The 23,778-nt window shown below is 39.4% G+C and overlaps 1 protein-coding gene across 2 annotated transcripts in view; it reads left to right on the top strand.

Moving 5' to 3' along the window:
* Nucleotides 1-23,778, top strand: part of samd12 (sterile alpha motif domain containing 12) — a 160,970-nt gene that overhangs the window by 1,891 nt on the left and 135,301 nt on the right. The gene's annotated exons all lie outside the window — the stretch shown is intronic.

Below are 23,778 nucleotides of genomic sequence, written 5' to 3'. Positions count from 1 at the left end.
TGATTATGTATGAATCAATGGTCTTGCCTTGAGGTCCTTGCCAATGTGTGGTATCTTTGTGGGTTCCAGGAGGTCATGGGGTATTAATGGATCAGTACATGTGTAGAATGACCCAGTGTTCTGTGGTTTGAGCTGAGGTCCCAGTAGCCAACATGGTTATGTTTGGCCCACATAGGTAGAATTTGGGATATCTAGGTGGGATTCAGGTGAATATTTGCTCTGAGCGGGTTGATGCATGTGTTTGCTTGTTTTTTTTTTTACTATAACTCTAGGACTAGGGTTTCCTGTACACACCTCACCTGGGCATGTTATCTAAGAAGTTATTTCATTCAAACTTCTCTAAATGACTACTGAAATGTACTTACGATAAGCCATTGTGCTCACAGCTTGTTCGACTGGTTGTATAGTCTGGAATCTGGCATAGACTGGAATAACTGGAGTACTTAGTTACACGTGGTTCACTGGCTGGTTTAGCAGGAAAGGTGTGAAGTGTTTCCTCTTGGCTGCTGGGGTTTCACTTTTAGTTGAAGTGTGAGTGGATTTGATTTAAAAGGTATCAAAGACCAGATGTACACTATGAGTACGTGTCCCAGACATGGATTAGGTCAAGTTCTAGACTGCATTTTTCTATCAACTGGGAATAAAATCAAATAAAATCAAATTTGTTTGTTTAGTGGTTGTTACAACTGACATTGTCACTGCAGCTAGAAACTGCAGCTAGTCTGAAGCAGATAGCAGACGAGCACAATGGTCTGTGTACATCAGTGTCACTCCAGACAGGTGGGTTTTTCATTAACTCAGGATATAGTTGGAATTAGGAAAGCGGTGGAATTTGTTCTGTGAAGGCACAGAGAATGTGTGACAGCATATTTAGCTGGTCTTCAAGCATGATTAATCTGACCCATCTAGATAACCTGTGTTATCAAGCTTGACCGTGCTGGTGAACCAGCATTATCAGCATGGTTGAGGTGGTTAAACTTAAATATGGTATGATATGGTATGGTTTAGCTGGTCTTCAAACATGATCAACCTGAACATTAGTGTTAGTTTACCAACACGACCAGTTAGTCCAAGCTGCTTTACCAGCATAAGTAGCTGATTGAGGTGTTTAAGCTGGTGTAGAGTTTTGGTTTAAATTGAATTGTTTAGCTGGTCTACAAGCTTAAAAAGCCCGACCAATTTGGTACGCTAAGTGACCAGAATGACCAAGCACGGCCAAATTCAAATGCAGCATACACAGTGCTAATCAGGAGGTGAATAACCAGTTAGCTTAGCAGCTAGGATAGTTTTTTAGCTGGATCTCCAGCATTTTAACCTTTACAGTCAAAGTCAATGTCCAGCTTAAACCAGACAAAACCAGCTACCAACAGAAGCTGATCTTGAGCTCCATTTTTCTAGATTTCTAGAAATGTAGATTTCCACTAGATTTGCCTTATTTGCATTTATGCTTAAGTAGCTTTAGCGCATCATTCCAGAAACCACAGTTCCACAGCTCCACATCTCACTGCTGAGGGGCTTCATGCGCCTTGGCTGAGACTTTATGCTGGGTACCACAGGCCCATGACCCCAGCTGATCCAGAGTGTCTCATTCTATTAGCAATAGTTTTTTTTTTATTGATATTTAGCTATGTGCCCCATTGAGCCCCTGTAGAAATAGATACTTTTTAATGCCCTTGATTTCAGAAGTAACATTAAATGAGCTGATGCCCCGGTACTTTAGTTTATATAGTGTGTTTTTTCGCTGAGGTAATTAATTAATCAGGTTAATATCTGTTTTTTAAAAAGGGTTGCCTGGACACTTTCTGACAAAGGGTCAGTTTTCCAGACACGGTAAAATACCTAGTAGTCGTTGATTATATTTTCCTCTCAATAAAAAAACTCTATCCACATTACAGTATAGTATGGGTGTAAAATGTTTCCCTAAAATAATATTTCAATATTTAAGGGTATTTTTGCAATAACAATATTCTTGGCAATGTGACAAAACATTGACATTTTTAAAATGAATTTCAGGAATATACTACTGCAACAAAATAAATATTTTTAAAAATAACTAAAAACTAAAACTAACCTACAGAGAGTTTGATTTTGTGTAAAAAAATACTAGTTCAGTAGTGTAAAATATATAACAAAAATAATGTAAGTTAACAACAAAAATCTACCACAAAAGTGCCACATATTTAGTGCATGTAAAGTGCAAACAAACAATTAAAAGTGAATACAGTATACAGCAAGGGTGGGCGATATGGCCCTAAAATAATATCACAATATTTCATGGTATTTTCGCGATAACGATATTCTTGGTGACAAAACATTAAATAAAAAAATAAGTATATAAGAATACACTACTGCAACAAAATAGAAATAAGATTTTATTATTGCATACGATATGATATGGCACACTCTTAACTGAGATATTAAAAAATACAAGAATTTTATCAGACGTCAATCTTCCAGAATGTAATGAATCTAGTAATGCACTCAAAATATCTCCATATATCCAGGATTAAAGTAAAATAAATGATACTGGACAGATATAATCTGCCTCTAGTTGATATATAATGAGAACTGAGAACAGTGTGAAGTTTCCTTTTGCTAAAAACAGTTTAAAAGTAGTACCCTGATGTGATAATTTAGAGTTGAGTGATATGGCACAATATTTCAGGGTATAATATCGTTCACAATATTTAAAAATGTTGGCGATATTATTGCGTACGATACGATATGGCACACCCCTAGTATACAGAATACAGTAAATAGCTAAATAAATACAAAATACGATATGGCACACCCCTAGTATACAGAATACAGTAAATAGCTAAATAAATACAAAATACACTGCTTTTAAGAATATCACAGTATGATTTATATGATTTTGAATTATTTTTATCATATTTGTTTATATTAGAATCGTTGGTAAAATTTGTGCTTAAGATATGAAATATATAAGGGCACCCCCCTGCTGTGTAGCCTAGGACAATCCTTAATCCCTGCCCCAATACTGTATATTGAAAGTTTTCATCTTCTTAGTCACGGCTTTGTTAGATGTGAGGTCAGGACAAGCCAAGAGCATGTGCCCCAGTTACAGGACCTACATTAGAGTCGCGTAGCTTCTTAAACTCCTATAGGCCTGAAGTTCTTCAACAGGTCCGCTGAGACTAGTACTCCCGCAGAGGTCGACTGCAGAAGTCTAATTACATCCACCCGAGGCAGTCAGGTCTCCCAGTGAATCTTCAGCCTGAGGGAATTCAGTAATGATTTCTCACTCTAAAACCATTCCATTCCTGAGGCATCGTGCCTGCGTTTGCCCTTGGTGTTCCTGCTCAGGTGCTCTGGTTCTTTATGGCTCTTTTTTTCAGTGATGTAGCAACTAAAAGCTCAGCTGTAAGGCAGGAACAACAGCATGACTCTGCAACGACACAGCTGGTACACTGTTTTGTGCTTGACCTGCTAAAGGTTTCATTATGTACGGAAAAATAGTTGTCCTGGACTGAAGGTGCTGAAGGTGTTCCTGAGGAATAGGGAGGAATGGGTCGGGGCATGCTAAATAAAATGCAGCATCACTGATGCTTAGCGTGATAATCCACAGCAGTGCTGGGAGAAAGGCTGGCCATCTGTTTAAAGGATTCAGTTGTTAAAGATTTTCTAAACACTGCATGTTTTTTTCTGCTGCAGCAAGCCAAGCAAATTTATTTAAAGTAACAAACCACATTATACACGATTTAAAGAAAAGAGTGCCTAACTGATTTTTATTCAGGATTTACACAGATCCTTAAAATGTTATAAATAACTTCAAAATTCAGATTTGATAAATGCAAGATAATAACATGTCTTAAAAAGTTATACATCTGGCATTATTAAATATCTCACAAAAGTGAGTAAACCCTTCACATCTGCAAATATTTTATTATATATTTTATGGGACAACACATATAGATAGAAACAAAACTTTGATATGATTTAATGAAATGAGTACACCTCAAAATAAACACGTCTAAATTGTGCCCAAAGTGTCAATACTCTGTATGACCACCGTTATTATCAAGCACTTTTTTAACCCTGTTTAAAGTGCATCTCTGGTGGTCTTTGTGTCTCTATATGCAGCTCTGGAAAAAAAAATAAGAGATCACTTCAGTTTCTGAATCAGTTTCTCTGATTTTGCTATTTATAGGTATGTTTTAGTTTTAGAGTAAAATGAACATTGTTGTTTTATTCTATAAACTATGCACACTGTTTCTGCCAAATTCCAAAAAAAAAAATGTCATTCAGAGCATTTATTTGCAGAAAATGAGAAATGGCACACAGTCAGAATAACCGAGGAGGGGCTCTGTAAGAAGCATATCCAGGTTCTGGAGTGGTCTAGCCAGTCTCCAGACCTAACCTTATAAAAAAAAACTATAATATAGAAAATATTTTGAGGGGGCTCAAAAAAAGGGTTTTTCTTTAGCGACAGCCGAGAAACCTGGCTGATCTGGAGAAGATCTGTGTGTAGGAATGGGCCAAAAACCTGCTGCAGTGTGCCGTGCAAACCTGGTGAAAAACTACAGGAAATGTTTGACCTCTGTAATTGCAAACAAAGGTTACTGTACCAAATATCAACATTGATTTGAACAGATGTTCAAATACTTATTTGCAGCAGTAACACACAAATTAAGTATTTACAAAATCATACATTGTGAGTTATGTTTTTTTAATCATGTCTCTTACAGTAAACATGCAGCTTAGATTAAAATTTCAGACCCCTCCATGATTTCTAAGTGGAAGAACTTGCAGAGTCACAGGGTGTTTAAATACTTCTTTTCCTTACTGTATACAGCTGTTCAGCAAGTTACAGCCCATCCTACAGCCCAGCTTTTCTTGTTCTTAAAGCTGATGGGACAATTTTTGCCCTTTGAGATTTTGCTCATGCAGTTTTACAATTCAACACTATACAGTTTCTTGCATCATTCTGTTGTGTGACAGCTACTGCACTACATAAACAGAAAAAAACACGCACACTGCGCTACTAGAGGACTTATTTTAGTGTTGTACACAACCACAGTACCCCAAAACTTGGGAAGAGTTGTACAATACAAATAGTTACTTTACAAGTCTCGTTAGTTAACACATCATGTATTAGGATAATTTAACTTTGATTTGTGGGGTTCAGTGCAGTAGAGGCATCTGGTCCTCCAGCCCGGAACATCAGTCTAACTAAAGTGGGATCAGTAATAGATGGGGGGATGTATCTATTTAAAACCCTGCCAGCTCTATTTATACTGTGGCTCTTTTACACTGATGGCGAGGGAGAGGGATGCTGGCACTAATTTTATCTCTGATTAGCATTCATTTGAAGCAGAGCTGAGAGAGCTCCGTTTGTTGTGCTGTCAGATTTACAAAAGCTGCAGCAGTGAATCATCCCAGCGAGTCAAAGTGTCTTTCGAGGTAATGATGAGTTTAATGAATATATGAATTTTATTCAATGATAGCCTGATGTTGTAAAGTTTTGTACTGTTCTGTTTTTTTCTGTCTGGAGTTGCATGGTACACTTAGAAACTTTTACAGGAGTTATATTAAGCCTGAAGTAACTGAGTAGGATTGGTTAACTAGGTTAGCTGAGTAAATCCTGGTGCATATTACATTATTTTAGCTCAATTAACCCTGATTTTTCCTGTGCCAAAAAAAAAAAAAAAAAAATCAAAAACAATTTCTTGATAGGAAAGTAAATCAAAACTGATCATCTGATAATCTGGTAGTAAGGGCAGCAACGAGTCCAAAATCTTTTGACCAAGCGCTAAAGCTGAATCGTGGAATTCTGATATTTGTTAGGGACTGGCATGATTCAAGGATTCAAGGAGATTTTATTGTCATTTGCATCACATGTGGTACATGAGGTGTGCGCTGATTATCTTAGCTGGTAAGCTAACACTAAACATAACTAGCCAGTCAAAAATACAATGAATATACAGATAATCATAATACAGATATATAGAGGCTAATTAACTTTAGCATCATGTTGCCACTGTTGAATGCATAAATAACATCTATTTATGCACTTAGGTGTTGAATCTACTATAATTGTTGGCAATTTGGCAAAATTTGAGTTTTATTTATCAGCAGTTATAAAGAACACAACTCTGACAGGGACCAGGGTGGGACAGGTCCTCATCTCACAACTACAAATAGGTGACAAAAGAATTGGGACACCTGCTTCTTCCTCACCAGTGAAGGTGTTCTGCTTTATTTTGGAACATTGCTGTGAGCATTAGATCGCATTAATCAACAAGAGGTGATGGTGAGGTCAGTTTGTTGTCAGGTTGTGTATTTTTGAGTTTGGCAGTCGCCCAGTAAAGGAAGAGCTAAATAAATGTTTCATTCAAGTGTGCAACACTAGGACTGAAACAGTTTTCAAAAATAGCTGCTGGATGGATGGATGGATGGATGGATGGATGGATGAGACTGGCTCCACTGGGCTCTCGGGACAAAAGGTCTGTAGAGAAGCTCTTTTTTGTGATGTTAGTACTAATTTCCATCAGAAAATAAAAATGAGATAGATGACTTACTGTACTGAAGGCTACTCATCAAATATGGTGCTCCTGTGTCATCCAGTATGTGTCTGTCTGCATTGTCTTTTTTGAAAAGTTAATTCTGGGATCACGTGCATTTTACCCAAATACAACAATGCTTTTTTTTAATTAGCTGTTGGTATATTTCTGAATTTATTGACTTGTGTAAGGCAAGCTTCTTCTGAACTTGCAGGAAGAACTTAATGCTTCTCTTCATTCACAGTTAAAAAAATGCCACCTTTCTGGCTTCACATGTATCGGAGGAGGCGTGTGCTAGTCTTCAACCTCCTGGTGTTGGGGCATCAGTAGTGATAGGGAGAGTCCTAATAAGTGGGTTGGGTAATTGGCTATGTACATTGGGGAGAAAATGGGAAAAAAATATTATAAATTATATTATAAATTATTTCTATAATATATAAAATATAAATTATTATAAATGATATATAAATAATGATAAATGCCACCTTGGTGGGCGTTGTCCTAGTATTTCTTTGCGTGAGAGATACAAGGTGTGAGCGTGTGAGCATGAGAACTGCTTGTAATGCGTGTGTCTCACGCCCAGTGAGAGCTGTGTTCTTGTAGGCTGCTGCCTGAAACTGTTTAGCAAACTCTGTTTTAATGGCCATTAATTAAAGGTGATAATGAACTCATTGCCTGGGTTGTTGTAGTGACATGATCAGCAACTTAGCAAGTGGGCTACACGGCCCCTACCCAACACTGTGAAATACATCTATAAATCTAAATAACACAACAGTTTTGGAAAAAAAAACATCCCAGCATATTTTAGTGTGGAGTTGTATCTAAAATAAGATAATGAATTCTCATTGGTGTTCCCAGCTTAGACACACAACATGTCTAAATGTTGTGGACAGGCCTTATTATTACTGTGTTCAGCTACTTTAAGTTACACCCATTGCAGATGTGCGCGTACACACACACACAGAGTGTTGTTCCTGGAGTAGAATTATGGCCAATAGAAAAAAGACCCGAACCTACTGGCATCCTGTTCTTACTAATACTTTTGTTGTAGTTTCATAGTGGTTAATGAAAAATGATATTAGTTGCAGGATTTTAATGAAAAACTTTAGTAGTAGTAGCAGCCTTTATTTAAAAATTTAAATATTGAAATATGAATTGCTACAAAATCCAATTATGCCTAATTCTATTTATACTGACTGTGTGACTAAGCTCAGAACACTTCCGAAATGTACAGTTGCAGAGAATTTGCCACGTCTTTGAGGCCCTGTTGTCCAGAAATCAATAGTCCCTTTTAGATATCCAATAACAGCAGGCAAGCTTTTCTTATTTGTGCTGTCTGCAGATTGTCCTTTAGGTAGGAAGGTGATAGCAGTAGGCAGATGAGCTGTCAGTGATGGAGAATCTGCAGTCTTATGCTCTTCATAGGTTTAAATACATTTTAACTCCATTCTTAAATACTTTCAGTGTAGGGTAGACTGCACAGTGTATTGTTTGAGCATTATTATCTCAATGTGTGCATGTACAGTAGTCACATCCCACGATATGCTGGGTAAATATATTTTATTATTCACATCATGCTAGAGATGCTTCATGGTTAATACAAAACAAACCTTTTTCTATGATATCTCTACACACCTACAGATTATATTTGCCCAACATAATCTCTAAATATGCATTATTAATATCAGAACATGTTAGATTTACCATTGGATCATTGTAAAATATGGTAATTTTTTGTATGTATAAATTTTAATATTTAATACATATCACAAAACAACAGAATATCATAATGTCAGATCACAACGTTTTTTTACAGTATCGGCCCTCTCTAAAAGAGTGCATTATTGTCATTATTATGACAGATTAGATCATTGGCTACTGGTGAAAATCAATGTTTTTTTCACAATATATATCTTATATTAAAAATATTTTAAAAACCTTTTTTTCAAATACCACGAAGCCCTAAAAAGTGTGTTATCAATATTAGAATCATTAACATCCAATGAATATGTTTGTGTAAGCCTTTTTTTAAGGAAAAATGCTTTTAATGCAGCAATCCTTAATATTTTTACCTTTTAAATTGAAAGCACTAATATTTCTAAGTCAGAAGGGGACGAAATATAAAAAAATATATATATTTTGCTTCTAGTAGGTCTTCCTGTGAGCTTTTCTGGCCCTGACAGCCTCTTCTGCTTACATGAGCAACTGCAGTGCTGCTAATGGCACTACTACAAGAGCTACTGTGAACATGGAGATATTAGAATAGCAGACTCAGCCTTCATCTGCACAATCTCACATTTTAAATAAGATTCATCCGCTCTGAAAAGAACCTGCACCACAGTGCATGTTTTAAAGTACTTTTTGCCTGCTCAATGACATTACACAATCTCACCAAAAACGAACGTAGTACTGTCGCTTTAAGTAGAACTCTTCCAGAACTGTTCTGTTATATAAGCTCTCTGCTGAGATCTCGAGAATAATCTACTACATTAAAATGTGTGCAGCATCTAAAGCTTTTTTTTTTTGGTAACAGGAGTCAGAGATCCTTAAAATAGGCTCAGAAAAAGCTCTTAAAGTTCTGACTTGTGTTGAATTATTTATAGCTGCCCTTGTGCTCTACATCCACATTAGCCTGCGCCGCTATTTATATTGACTTCCTTTTGCCCAAACTGTTTTAGGTCTACAAAGTAATTGTAGTGTTCAGCCTCAGAAGTGTACTCATTGGTGGGTTGATGTCAGGGTTATTTTAAGAGCGTTTGTGTCTGTTTGAAAAGTGGGTCGAGTGTTTTTTTTGTTTGTTTTTTTAACTACCGTATTTTTCGGACTATAAGGCGCACCGTATTATAAGGCGCACGATGAGTGAACAGTCTATTTTTAGTGTTAGTCCATACACAAGGCGCACTGGATTATAAGGCGCACTAAATGAAACTTTATTTATATCAGTAACAATAACTCTGAGCAATAAATCCTTCACAATATCTGTGAAAAATAACAACATCTCTGAGCAATAAATCAACAAGCACAGCAAGTACGTATTACTCCGCGACGCTCCTGACAACGGTAGCCGCAACGCTCCGACAGACCATAATATTATGTTGAAGCACAGCAAGTACGTATTACTCCGCGAGGCTCCTGACAACGGTAGCCGCAACGCTCCGACAGACCATAATATTATGTTGAAGCACAGCAAGTACGTATTACTCCGCGAGGCTCCTGACAACGGTAGCCGCAACGCTCCGACAGACCATAATATTATGTTGAAGCACAGCAAGTACCGCATTACTCCGCGAGGCTTCTGACTATAATGGCGTGTTGTGCCGAATTCGGTGAATAAAACGGTTTTAAAACAGAGATAAAGATTGGATAAGTTTCATTTCTGGATGAAGTGATTTCCAGCGCTGTTTGGATATAACTGTGGATTACAGGAGACTGGATTGATGGATTCTCTTTAGTCTGGACGCGTTTTGAAGGTAGGACCTGTGGCTGAGCGCGGGTGTGTGTTCGGGGGGTGGCGGCAGTGACCGGAGGTTACCCCAGGACAAAAGGAGAGCCTTTTATTATGGGAAACATGCGCTCTGACGCAGCTCTAATTCATGAAACATACATCCTACAGTAAAAGCACAGTTCTGGAATCCGGAGAGCCAGACGGTTCGAATGGTGTATGACATGACCGCATTCGATGAAATATGGACGAACGATAAACGCAAATATGAGAGTTATGAATTATTAAAATCATAACCAAGGCATATTTCGCCCTAAATGTTTATTTTCTGAAAGGATATTCCGCTAAATAGGCTAAATAGCTCAAAAGCAGAGATTCTAAGCTTTAAAATGGTATATTGGATGTCTATATTGAACCTGTAACTGTTCATAACTATTCAGAAACACAGCCAGTTATGAAATATTAAATATTTCTGGCCCGCCGGTGGGCCAGCGCGTGTTAAGAGGTTAACTTTACTTAGAAGTGGGCGCTAAAAAGAAACAGTTTGTGCTATTACCCCAGAACGGGTGGAAAGGAAAGTTTACCGGCACCTTGTTCTGGCCACGGAGCTACAGTGGAAACTAGCTACCCTGAACCACAGCCGAGAGGCAGTACGGCAGTCAAAGGTAACCGCGCGCTAGCCCAAGAGGGGGATCTTTTTCTGGCGTGGGTGAGGAATTCTGCACAACAGAGCGCCGTGTACCACATAAAAATCGAGGTCAGTAAACACAAGCAAAATCCATACACAAGGCGCACTGCATTATAAGGCGCAATGACGATTTTTGGGAAAAAATAAGTATTTTAAGTGCGCCTTATAGCCCGAAAAATACGGTAAGTGGGGGAGAGATCATTTAGAGCAGAGCACAGCGGTGACTGAGCCTGACACCAGCGTAAGCTTGCTGAACTGCCGGAGAGCAGGTGACACGAAGGCCCTAAATCCTGCTAACATGTCCCTGCTGTTAAATAGTGGTTGAAGAAATCTCACTCCTATTTTTACTCTGAAACTGCAGTTTCTTCAAGGTCTTTAGAGTGTATGCTTTAGCTACTGGGCCTTCAGAACCAGCTGAGATTTTGGGCACAATCGCATTTTACCCCTTATCTTTACAACTCTCCCTGTACAATCCCTACCTTTCTGTTTTGCTCATTCATGTTTAGGAGTGGGGTGTCCCAATTCGTGTTGGGATAGAGGGGTATGGTGAAGGGCTAGGGCTACATGATTCCCTAAGCAGAGGTTTTCAGGCGTAGTCCCAATTCTCATTTCTACCCCCTCCTCTTTGTTTTTGAGTTGCATCTAGGGCTGCACATTATATTGTTTAAGCATCATCATTGCGATGTGCGCATGCGCAATAGTCACATCGCAGGTCATGTGATGTTACCTAAGGCATTTAAATCAAACACGTCATGTTGCAATGTTTTGATTCTTGACACAAAAAGTAGATACACAGCTCTGTCTCTGTGTCTGTGTGAGTGACAGGGCTTCTGCTGCCAGCGCGAGGAGGGGCAGGAGTAAACACGAGGTAACCCCATGGCCTCCAACCACATGGTTGGGCAAGTGCTTGTAAACGCAGGTGTCGAAAGCTGTGCACCTCAGTCCAGCACAGTTTTATGCAGATATTTCCAGTTACAGGTGAATTCACGCTTTTAATCCAAGAAAAAACGCTATTTTTACCTTTTAAAAAGCCATTTAAATGCCTGTTTAAATTTTTCAATATTGTGCATCCTAGTGGCCTAGTCCTTATAATCCTGAGTTATAAGGGGAAGTGGCTGAAATCTCCCCTGAAGAAATGTCACAGCAGAGCTACATAGCTACATTTCCTCATTCTACCTTAAATAATACTGCAGTTACATTCTGTCACCTAAAGCTGCTGTATTATTTAAGGTGGAATGGGAAAATAAACAAACAAGAAGCAAATAGCTTCAGCTCTATAATAATGAGAAATGAATGGCGGATGACAATAAATAATTGTCGCATTTAAGGGTTGTCCAATTTCTTAGAGGCAGGATTTCAACTTTTTCCCTTTCCCCAGTTCCAAGGATAAGGTTAACACTCAAAAACAAGGGTTAGGTATACAAATGCGAACTGAGATTAAGCCTCAATGTGGGGTCACCATCATTTGGTGGATCTCTAACAAAGATTAAGACTCATCTCTACTCCATACTGAAGTAGAGTTGACTGACCTACTTTAGTGGACTGAGACAATCCCGTCCTCTTGGTTGCTGGCAGGAGAGGGGGCGAGTGAGGGCGAGCCAGGCTTTGGCCCACATATGGGACAATTAGCTCTCTCTTTCACTCTGTCTCTTGCTTGGTCTTCAAAGAGCTCAATTAGAACTTTAGCAAGCGTGTAACAAGGCGCCCACAGAGAAGTTCCCCTGCTGACAGCTAAGCTGTTCTTTGGGGTTCGGTTTAGAAAGAGCCATTGAACTCACCCTCAAACATGGCTGAAGAGACTGTTTTTGGTCCCATATGGTTTCTCTTATGGATGAGAGGCTCGTTACCATTGAAGTCAGTAGATGACAGGAACTCAGCCTGCATGAGGGCGTAATTGGTGGCATACATGTTTAAAGACTGGGCAGAATGTGGATCCAGGACCTGGCATTCGTTATAGCTGTATTTCTGAAGAATGGAGGTGGTTTTATCTCAGATGCAAATTTACCCCATATATAAAAGTTAGCTAATTCTATCAAGTCACAGTGATTTGTGAGTAAATAGGATTTGAATAGGTGGGATCTAATACCTGCTAACTTGCCCAGTGTATAACCAGGATGCAAATAATTTACTAAATTTATTATTATAATTTCATTTAGATATCAGGTATAACATACTAGATACTAGTGAAGGCCTTAATTTACCTGGGTCAGGTGTGTGAGATTAGGGGGGGGAGTAAACTACTCTGGAGGCTGGTAGATCTCCATGACTACCTTTGCTGGAAAAGATGCCAACCTTTCAGAGGCATCCATGCATTTTTTAATACAACAAAGCAAAACCACATGCTGTCCATGCTGCAAAGAAAGAGGATATGGGTATTTGACTGGCCTGTCCCCAATAGTTTAAGGAGGATTTTAAAAGGAAAAATGCGATAAAGACAGACCCATACTGGTGCACACCTTAAGATGTGCTTACAGGATACATATAAACAAAATAACACCTGAAAACCTTCATCATTTGATATCCTCTGAGGCAAAACCTATTTTAAGTGTTGTAAAAAGGATTGACAACATTGCAAATTGTTAAATGCTTTACTGTCCCTATTTTATGTAGAATGTTGCTAATAAATTAAGTAAAATTGCCCAGACAAAACTTGTGCTGCACAGATAGCAATGTATCTTGGGTTCATACTGTCTGTAGTATTAAATAAACGTCAAAGTAAACCATCATGCATTTCATGCTGTTTCTGATTTGGGGTTGTATGAAGTGTGTATAGTAGTTTTTAATCTGTTGGGAAGAGTTCTGTGAATACTGTGTAGGTCATTTCCAAGTACTTACTGTCAGTATGGTATAAACAGCAGCATGTTGGCTGTAAACACAGTGAGTTGCCTGTAGTGCCAACACTGACACACACACACACACACACACACACACACACACACACACACATACATAACCCCAAAATCACCTACAGTGATCTCCTTTACCCAGTTCTCATATATTCGGGTGCAGTGTTTTATAAAGCAGGAATTCTCTGCTAAGCAGATAGCAGCACATTGTTTCCATTGTATATAGTGATCGTTGGCTGGTGTGCAGCTGCTTGGCCATGGTAACTCATGTTGTGAAGCTCCAGGCAGACAGTTCTTGTGTGTTGATGTCGCTTCCAAAAGCACTTTGGAGCTCTGCAATGCTCCAAGAAGTGATGCAACAGACGATAGGTGAACTTTTGTGCTATTCCTTTCAGAACGTGTCAGCCTCGCTCTGTGAGACTTTGCACATATCTTGATTAAAAAAATAATAATAATTTCCCTCGCTCCACTTGTAGGAGCATTCTAGCTTTTATTCCATCTAGGTTCAGTCCCAAATTACACACTACTCCCTTTGTATGGTATGTCATAAACAGAGCATTAAGGCGCCAAGCCCAACTCCTAAAAAACAACCATAATCCCCCCTCATCCAAAGTTTACACTTGCCACAATGCAGCCAAAGCAGACTAGTATACAGTCATATGAAAAAGTTTGGGCACCCCTATTAATCTTAATCATTTTTAGTTCTAAATATTTGGGTGTTTGCAACAGCCATTTCAGTTTGATATATCTAATAACTGATGGACACAGTAATATTTCAGGATTGAAATGAGGTTTATTGTACTAACAGAAAATGTGCAATATGCATTAAACCAAAAGCACACCTCAGGCGACTCTGTTTGTGGCGTGCCTGCAAAAATGGCTTCTTGAGGTCAATAAGGTTACCAAACCAGTTTTGAGCTTCAGTAAGTCAGTAAAAACTAGTTAGGAGTATTCAAATCAATAAAATTATAAGGGTGCCCATACTTTTGCACCGGTCAAATTTTGGTTTAATGCATATTGCACATTTTCTGTTCAATCCTGAAATATTACTGTGTCCATCAGTTATTAGATATATCAAACTGAAATGGCTGTTGCAAACACCCAAATATTTAGAACTAAAATGATTAAGATTAATAGGGGTGCCCAAACTTTTTCATATGACTGTAGTTCTTCTGGGAATCATCAAACTCAGACCCATCTATCAGATTGCCAGAGGAAGAAGTGTCTACAGATATCTTTTTGATAATCCACTGAAGCCCATGGTCTCTTTTGATGGTGCATCATCTCCTGCCATATTTTGTCCTTCCACTAGACTTTCCAGTGATATGCTTGGACACAGCACTCTGTAAACAACCAGCCTCCTTAGCTATGAACTTCTGTGGCTTACCCATCCTATAGAGTGCATCAGTGATGGTCTTCTGGACAGTTGTTAGGTCTGCAGTATTCCCCATATTGAACCAATCTTAAGACAATTGAACCAAACTGAAGTCATTACATTGACACCTGGGGAAACCTGTGCAGGTGATTTGAGTTTAGTAGGTGATTAGTGTCTCACACTCAGTTTAAAACATTCATGCCCTGCAAAATTTGGGCTGATTTCTCCACAGTATTATTTTGAAATCCTGTTTTTGTGGAGAGCTGGAAGCCCAAATGATATAAAAATAAACAAATAAATACTTGAAATCATTTAAACTGTGGGCCCTGAATCTATAAAAGTATAACTCTTGGAATGGAATCATGGAAATAAATCTTTTTCATGATATATTTTTTTTTTAATGTGTCTGTAATTGATGGATGTGTGCATTTTGTTGGGAACTGCTGGGATGATTTCTCCCTGGTCTCTGGTTGGAGAGCTTTTGATGGTAAATCAGTTTGACCATGCCTCTACAGGCGGTGTTATTGGGCCGTAACCAGACCGCTGCGAGACCTACAGCCTAACTCGAACTTCAGTTCTGATTATATACTCATCACAGCGACATCTTAGCAAACCAATCATATACCATAGAAACACTGTAGCAAACACACCAAACTATATTTAAATAATCAAGACCTATACAATAACAACACGCCATAGCAAAACCTTAGCCATGACCTAAGAATGCCATAGCAACCCCCACCTATATCACAGCAGCACAGCTGATCACTCCTAATAGTTGAAGGATGCTGCTGTGTCGGGTGCTGTTTGTTGGGAACTGCTGGGATCAGGTTTCTGAGAGCTTTCTGGTTGGAGGGCTGTTGATGGTAAATCAGTTTGACCCTGCCTCTACAGGCGGTGTTACTGGGCCGTAAACAAACCACTGAGCTCCGCTTTGAGACCTACAGCCTAACCCAACTTCACTTCTGATTATATACTCGTCACAGTCCAGGCCAGACCCCAACCCACACGCCCCCCAACCATCACCACGGCCAAGTGCACTGGAGCGCCGCAGACGCAGAGCAAAGTGTGTTCAGGCTATCTGTTCTATCTGTTCCGCTGGCTGCATTAGGAAGGCTAATTCTGTTAGAACTATGGCCGTCCTGCCGCCATTAGGGAGGGATCGATGCAATGTTCATTTGACGCTTTCTCACCTTTTTATTCATCCTCACTGGATTGTGTGAATGAGACGGAGGGGTGAGGGTGAGTGTGCTCAGTCATGCATCTCTCATTTATCCCCTTGCTCTCTCTCTCTCACTCTTCCTCTCTCTCTCTTTCTCCTGACTGCGCATGCCGGAGCGGCGAGGGCGAAGAACATTCTGGGCTATTTTTAGAAGCTGATGTAAAAAAAGCGTCCTGCCCAGCAGCATCACCCCTCGCACCCTGATCACCCAGACTACGTCACTCCGCCCACTGCACTAAACTTTCTCCACAGAGATTGAAAGGGAGAGAGGGAGAGAGAGAGAGAAGGAGTCTCAGTGTGTTCATCTGACATCCGCCATTTACTTCTGGACTGTTCTGCATCTCTTATTTTCTTTCTGTCCCCTCATTTTGTCAGGGGCGATTTGTTTCTCCACCCACCCCCTGCCATTTACTTGTCTTTGTGTCTTTCTCCAGCTGAGGCTCTCTTTCTTCTGTCTGACTGTCTTTCTGACTCATCTTCCTTTTATTTCATTCTCTTTTTGTTTCTCTCTCTCACTGTCTGTCACTTCATTTCACTTTAGACAGCTTAATTGGCATGGCCATATTCAGATACAGTATTAACAAAGCTAAATGTTTGAAATATAAAGACCTATTGTTTAATTTTCTCTCTTTCTCTCCCCATTATTCTCTGTGTGGGTAAAATGTTAATGCATGCTGAGACACGGTGCAGAATCTAACCCACAATGCTCCTCACATTAACGTTTGATCCATTAAAGCTGTAGTTAATCACGCAAATTGCTCTTAGCACTGCCGACTAACTGCACATGGCCTGGGACAAGGACGGTGGCTGTGTATAGAAGTGCAACACATTTATCATTCCAACTGTGAATGCCTTCAGTGTTGTCGCACTAGTGTGCAGCCTTCATAGAGGCTCCCAGTGAGGGTGTCGAAACTGGCAAGTGGCAAACCTGAGTATCAAACCCAAAACTCTGTCATCAGTTACCCATGCTCTAACTACTGAGGAACCACTGGCCCAAGGTTAAATGTGTGGCATCACAGCTTAGAGACCTTGTGGAATATGTGCTTTGGCCTTTGTCTGTTGTTCTAAATAGCAAAAATCACTCTAGACTTTTCTTGGGCTAAATATCCCATGCTGAGCTTAAGATTCATCCTCCCATCTCAGTTTTAACTCTAGGCCTGATTTTGCCCGAAATGCTTGGTTTGTATTCAGGCCAACACCCTTGTTTCCTGAGTATAATGTGAGAATCAGCTTGAGCCACATGTGCCAACACCCGGTTGCTGAGAATAATACAGGTATTGGCCAGAGCCACAGGTGCCGACACCCGGTTGCCTAGTATAATATGGGAATGGGCCCAAAGGCGCTTATACCAACACCCTGTTTGCCTAATATAAACCACAATTGGGCCTATTCTGTAAGCCCGATGCTGAGTCTCATCCACTGCTGCTATTTGTAACCTGGGCTTGGGGTGATTCTTCATGATGTTTGTGGTTATAATGAAGAGTGTTAAATTGTCCTTAAACAAGCCTCAAAGCTTCAAATTTTAAGTTTTCTTCTGAAAAATTTATATTTTCTCATTGAATAAAATTCCACTGGTTAACTACAAAACAGAGGCAAGCTGAAGCTAAGGAAAATGGGTATCCCATCCGTCATAACATAGGTTTTGTGTTGCATCTTCTTACAGAATTACTAAGACATGTACTTCTCACTTCTTATCTTAAGTGTGAAAATGGGTTTGTCCTTCAGCATGCCTTTTATTCAGCTTGTGCTTCTGTCTGGCTGCTGTGTCTGCAGACATTGTTAACTGAAGCCTCTCAACAATGCATCTTTGAGACAGCTACACACAGGTACACCTGATTTTACAAGAGCTGGAGAAGAGAAATCGCAAAACCAGACACGGCTTTTTGTACAAGCTTTAGTAAACAGAGCAAAAAATGAACATCCGTGCATCCAATACTTCTTATCACATTTCTGTATTGGCTTTTCTCACTTTCATATACAGGCAGAATCTGTTTGATTTGACAACAAAATTGCCTCAAAAGCTTCAGAACAGCTGGTGCTCTCTCTGTTTTTCGCTTTCTGTGTTCCCTTTCCCCCTCTCAGATCAGCTCAGTTGAAATCGCTAAGCTCTGCTGGCATGAATGTACACTACGTGGACACCTGCTCATACACTGTTTCTTTTAAAATCAAGATCATTAATAAGAGATCTTGCTTTTGTAGGAGTAACTGTCTCTACTGTGCAAAGAAAGCTTTGTGATAGATTTTGCTTTAGCAATGCTGTGAAGAGTTGATAACATTCAGCGACATAAAAATAAGTTAACTCTCAGCCTGTACCCAAAATATTGGATTGAGCACCATCAATCCAGAGAACACAGATGCACTGCTTTATACCCCTCTAGCCCATTCCCAGACATGATGCCAGTATATTCATTTTTGTCCTATTCTATTGTCAGTATTTCTCTTAACGTGCTAGACAAGCTGTGTATGTAGGCCTGTCACAATATATTTTTGGAAACGATATGTTGTCCCAGAAATTAGTGCAATAAACGATATTGTTGTCATTTTAAAACCATTAAATGACACACATATAATGATAACATAATATCATAAAGGAATTACACCCTTTAAAGACAATAAACTTTCTATTCCTTTTCACATGACGTTTCTGCACTGTGCCTATGGGATCCAGCGACCCCAGTGGTGTATAATTACATTGCATTTGGTTTGTATTTGGTTTGTAAGTGCTGCATGATTTCTAGGTTATCTGTATGTGGTGAAGTAATACATGGAGAGCTTCGGTTACAGTGCATTACCGGCTGATAATTTCACTCATAAAATTGCAGGGTCGGAACTCCCTGTGTCTGTGTCTCTCTGTGGACGATATCGCGATTTTTAAAATGATTGAGGTCATATCCATTTATTGAACGATTAGTCGATAATGTAGTTACTGAGACAGGCCTATGTGTATGGTGTGTGCATTTGCACATCTGTGTCAGTAAAATATGTGTCTTTGCCTTGTTAAAGAAGCTAAATGCCTTCATTGGAAGGGGTGTCCACAACGTTTGGCATACAGTACATTTCATAGTACACTCTCTCTCTCTCTTTCTCTTCCTGCCGTTCTATTCTCAGTATGGCTCAGCTGTACTCAGCTAGATGCATAATTCATTATCCTGTGGAGAGGCTGAACATTAAGCAGAGGGTGAGCTTTTCTGCTTTTTTTAAAGAAAGAAAGAGAAGGAGAGAGACAGAGAAACAGAGAAAGAGAGAGACTCAGAAAGAGAGAGAGAGAGAAGCAGTGAGGGACACAGAGAAGATAAGCGCTTTGTGCTGTGAATGCTAAGTTGGCTTTGTTTAAGGGCTTTCTCTCCACGGAGCCGCTCGCTCTCTCAGCAGCGTGGAGCGGATGCATCAAGGCCGAAGAATATTCCCAGCATTCACAGCAACAGGACAAGGCAAACCCCGGCCTAGTGATTTGTTCCGATTGAGCTACGGCGCCTCAGCCACTGGCATCCAGCAGTCATTTCTGCTCATATTCACTGGCCGTCTTACGTAATGCTTTGGGTTCCTGTGAGGAGGAGAGGTGGGCTGCGCTGAGGCAGAAGATCAATAGGAGTTGCACTTCTCCTGCCATGATCTGCCTTTTTTCTGAGTTATTTGATCATTTCAGTATCTGGCTGATGTATTATGCATGTGAACGTCAAAAAAGCCTCAATACTTCTCTTTGGAGAGCAATTATTTGCACTCGCTGCACACAGTACACCAGTAGACATGCAGTAGCAGAACACAGCGCTTCAGCTTTTACAAAAAAACTTAGTGAAACTTAGTGAAGTTGTCTCCTCCCTTGAGTGCCTTATGCCAAACTCAGACTACCCAACATTTTTGTCTCTCATGATGTTCACTATGTCAGATTAGGCAGTCATCTTGGTTTCGTGTCTTTACTCGGGGAACTGGCAACACTACACGTTAGTCACTGGACCAATCAGCCCCCTCAACCTTGTGTGAATTTGTAGGTTATCGCGAAGGAGGAACAAAGAATTTGACAATCATGACTATTGGTCAGCACCAGGGAGCACATTGTGGAGTATGTCAAACCAGACGATAAAATAACATGCTAAAATCGGGTCAAAATCGGGCTAAATGTGTGTAGTCTGATGCAGGCATTAGGCAAAAATGCCCACTGGACACTAGGGGCCCTATCTTACACCCTGCACAAGGCGTGTCTTGATACTCATTGCTATCTTACACCCTGCCAACATTGTATTTTTTATGCCTTGTGCATACGCTATTTAAATAGCAAAGAAGCAAAATATGGTGTGTTCAGGAACATTTCTGGTTCTCGTATTTCTAGCTTGGTGGTGGAAAATACTGCTGCGCCACTGACTAATTAGAACCCTGACTACAGTCAACCATCGGACGCTCATTACTATCTTGGCATTGCAAGTACACCCCCACATTTTTACGTACACAATTACACAGCAGTACACAGACCCAACTTTTCCATCAACAATAAACAGAATACTAAATAAATATAAAATTTTTTGTTCACAATTGTTATTGTGAATTTTGATTAAATAATGGTATAATATTTCTGTTAATTAATGAAGCAGCAATTGTAACATCTACTTTTACCAGTATAAGCGTCAATCAAAATTAGATTAAAATCAACATTAAGCAAAATTAAGATCAATCTGTTGGCCCGGCCCTCCGAAAGTCCCAGTCCCAGGTTATCATGTGGCCCCCTGGAAAAACTGGTTTCCCGTTTCATTTGGATATAGTGTCTCTCTTTTTCTCTCTCTTTCTCTCTGTATCTCTCTCTTTCTTTCTGTATATTTCTCTCTGTATCTCTCTCTCTTACTCTCTCTATCTTTCTCTCTGTCTTTATCTCTTTTTCTGACTGTATATATCTCTCTATCTCTCTCTCTTTCTCTCTCTCTTTCTCTCTGTATTTCTCTTTCTTTCTGTATATTTCTCTCTGTATCTCTCTCTCTTACTCTCTCTATCTTTCTCTGTCTGTCCTTGTCTCTTTCTGTCTGTATCTCTCTCACTGTCTTTCTGTATCTCTCTCTCTCTCTCTCTGTATCTCTCTCTCTCTCTCTCTCTCTCTCTCTGTATCTCTCTCTCTCTCTCTCTCTCTCTCTCTCTCTGTGTCTCTCTCTCTCTCTCTTTCTCTCTGCTTGAGGAAGTGCTTTGGTATTTATTTTAGGATGTTAATTCCGTGTTGGATTCTTGTAATCGCTTGCAGAACGAGCTCGGAGTGCTGCCTGGCCTCGATTCTGTCAGAGTGACATGACCAGCAGCTTTATGCAAGTGTCATCTTCTCGTCTGTGCGCTCAGCAGTTGGAGGCTGTCAGAGACGTGGATGAAGAGTAATCTTCAGATGTGCCGTGTACGGATTAGGCTCTTCAACCGGCTACTTTAAGTGGCAGTGAGACGGACGTGCTTGTGGTTCACAATGAATTCCAGGCTGAACTGGACAGTAACTGTGTGTTATTGAGCTGAACTGCCAGATACGGCTGTGTGAGAGTCCTGCAGTCAGACTGATTCAGTAACATTGCATTAAAACTAATAACCCTCCTGTGTGGCTAATTATCATCCATTAAGGGTCACCCTTCACTGGCACAGGCTGGCTCTGTATAAACGGTGTTATGGAGGATATTACAGTGAATCATGCTGAGAGTGATGCTGGTGTGGCCCTGATCTTGCTATCTGGTGCCATCTAGTTTTACACTGTTTCAGTTCCATGATTCAGCATCCAGTGTTCTCCATCAGCTCACTCCTTCAGGGGTGACAGGACTTTTTTGGGGGGTCAAGAACCAAAAAAGAAAAAATAAACAATTAATATACAAATAAAGAATGCATATCTTAAATTGTATTATTTTTAAATGTATATATTTAGAACATTACAGTACATTGACGTACAAGGTGGGCATGGGTCAATGACTAGTATCCTATGTCCCATCACTTTTGCCAGAGTAGCATGTCTGTTCTTAAAGACAATTCTAGCCAGATGCTGTCAGTCATGATCATTTCCATTTACTGTGTTTTTTACTGTGGGTGGTAATGCCATATTCCTGAAGCAGATGTAACACTGTGAATGCCTGCACAACTTTGGAAATGCAATGTCTCTTCCATCTGGCAACCGCTGTCAGACCTCACTCAAACTCACTCCCTTAAAAGATAATACCTCACAACTTATACAGATGCAGGGTTTGGGTGTTTCCAATCTATACCCTGGGGTATGGTCAATTTAAATACTGTTATGGCATATCAGTAATAATAAAACATTTATAATAATAATTATCATCATTGTCATCATTATAAAAATAAATTCTGAGTGGCCTTATGGTATAATACAGTTAAAATGTATTGTCTGTTAAATATATGAGTGGTTTTATTTAATGGCTGATGTATAAAAATATAAAATGCAGTCAGTCAGTTTTATCTATTCTCTTGTTTAGATTGGGTGGTATGTTTTGGCCATTATTATTATTATCCTTTTTTACTGTACAGGTGGCCTATATTGAATGTAATAATGTAATAATTTTCCTTTGAATCATTTGAAATGTAGTCTACAACCAGAAACAATAATCAGTAAAATAAAGGTGGAGCTAAACATACAAATAGGTAAACGAGTTTCAGTTGTAAATCTGATTGATAGTCACAAAAAAATAGGTGCTTTTTATACTCGCTGTGTCTTTGGCTGTCTGTGGATCACATATAAGGACTGTGGTGCCACCATGTGGTTGTAAATAGTACATAGTAGTAGTAAAGACCAGTAACATTACTAACACTAAAACCATGTTTAAACATGCAGTTGGGCACTTTTATGTATCTTGAGTTTTAGGTATATTTCTGAATAAAGCCAAGGTACATAAAATACAAATGTAAACACACTCAAAACACATTTAAAACCATACACATCCAGTCACTCAAATCGCTTCATATGAAATAGCAGTGTAAACGCATCCATCTAACTAGAACACATTTACAGTAATGACTACTGCCCCTCTTAAATTATTTAATACAAAATGCAGTATGTTATTACTAATGTTTTCCTGTCAGCATGAACTTTTAAAGCTTATGCCTCTCCTAATTTTGAAGAAATTTGACATTTAAGAATTTTGGCCCAGCAGCCATTTAAGCACAGCAAATTAAGAGGCTGCGGTTTGTCACATTTTCCATTCTAGATTCTATCCCACAAAATATCAAGTCTGACTTATCACACGCACACATTTTTGAGTTCCAAGTGTAAATATATGTGGTAGAAATCCAGATTACACAAGTGCATCTCAAATAATTAGAAAACCAATAAAAAGTTACTTTATTTCAGTAATTCAGTTAAAAATTTGAAACTCGTATATTATATTTTTTGGCAGTGTGGACAGTGTGCCAAATCCTGCTGGAAAATAAAATCTGCATCTCTTTAAAAGTGATGACATGACTCTCCAAACCATCACTGATTGTGGAAACTTCACACTAGATCTCAAGCAATTTGGACTGTGTGTCTCTCCACTCTTCCTCCAGACTCTGCTCCCTTGATGTCCAAATGAAATGTGAAATTTACTGATGATCAGTGATGGTTTGTTTGGAGAGACGTGTCATCTGCTGGTGTTGATCCACTGTGTTTTATTATCAAGTGTAAAGTCAGTGCAGCGTTTTTCTTACAGCACTTCACTCTTCCATCTGCTGCCAAAAGTACCAA

The sequence above is a fragment of the Astyanax mexicanus genome, chromosome 3, assembly GCF_023375975.1.
Source record: "Astyanax mexicanus isolate ESR-SI-001 chromosome 3, AstMex3_surface, whole genome shotgun sequence".
In the NCBI taxonomy this organism is placed as follows: Eukaryota; Metazoa; Chordata; class Actinopteri; order Characiformes; family Acestrorhamphidae; genus Astyanax; species Astyanax mexicanus.
Note: the sequence above shows the minus strand (reverse complement) of the source record. Positions and strands in the feature narration are given on the sequence as shown.